Consider the following 1,281-nt stretch of genomic DNA (forward strand, 5'->3'; position numbering starts at 1 on the left):
TCTCCTGGGAAGAAAACAGAAATCAAAACCAAAAAACTTCATGCTGCTTTCTTTTTTTTATTAAAGTATCATTGATATACAATCTTATGATGGTTTCACACACACAAAACAGTGGTTCAACATTCACTCATATTATCAAGTCCTCATCCCCTCCACTGCAGTCATTTTTATCAATGTAGTAAGATGTTATAGAGTCATTAATTGTATTCTCCGTGCTGTACTACTGTCTCAGTGACCTACCTCTGTTGTGATTGTGAATTATAATGCCCTTATTCCCCTTCTCCCCCTCCCCACTCATCCTCCCCAATCCATCCCCTTTGGTAACCACTAGTCCTGTGTCTATGAGTCGAGTGCTTTTTTTGTTCCTTCTGTTTCACTTTGTTTTTATACTCCACAAATGAGTGAAATCATTTGGTATTTGTTTTTCTCTGCCTACCTTACTTCACTGCTTCCTGATGCTTTCTGAAGTGCTTCAGCCAAAGAAAATAATATGGATATACATACATTGGATTAACTCAGATGAGTACAAAATAGTGATCATGTTCAGATGTGGGAAGTTATGATAAGTGGATGAATTAGGGTCTGCCCAGGAAAGAGGGTTGGGTGCCAGGACCCAGAGTGAGGAGGTTTTTCAGTAGTCAATCTTTGATCTACAAAAGCAAAATAAATCCAAATCAAGATTAGAAAGTAGAAACTGTGGGATGGAGATTCAATGTTCAGGTTGCTTGTTCTACCAGGCATGGCCACCCCTAGTGGACTGGCCATTTATCAGTTGGTCAGTGGCTCTCATCTAGGATGCTTGAGAGAATGACCAGGAAGCTATATGAAAAGTCAGATGCTAGGACCCAGCTCAGACCTACTGAATCTGTGACAAGGTTTCTGATACTGCTCAAAAAATAAAAATAAAAACCAAACTGCAACTCTTTTTATTATGGACACTTTCAAACACACAAAATTAGGGAAAAGAGTAAAATAAGCTTCCATGCACTCAACAGCCTGCTTAACCAATCAGCTCGTGACCAATCTATGTTCCCGTTCCCTACTTCTGACTGCCACAACACACATGATTATTTTAACAAAAAACTTATATATTACATCAGTTCATCCATATCCTTTAGCATTTATCTATTTAAGAGGAAGACCCTTAAAACAAAACATAATCACACTATTATCAAACTTAAAAACATCAACCATAATTTTAATACCATCAGATACTCAGTCAGATATCTGGTTTTCCCAAATGCATCATAAATAATTTTGTTGCTTTGCAAGCCCACATGT

The sequence above is a fragment of the Manis pentadactyla genome, chromosome 7 (assembly GCF_030020395.1).
Source record: "Manis pentadactyla isolate mManPen7 chromosome 7, mManPen7.hap1, whole genome shotgun sequence".
Lineage (NCBI taxonomy): Eukaryota > Metazoa > Chordata > Mammalia > Pholidota > Manidae > Manis > Manis pentadactyla.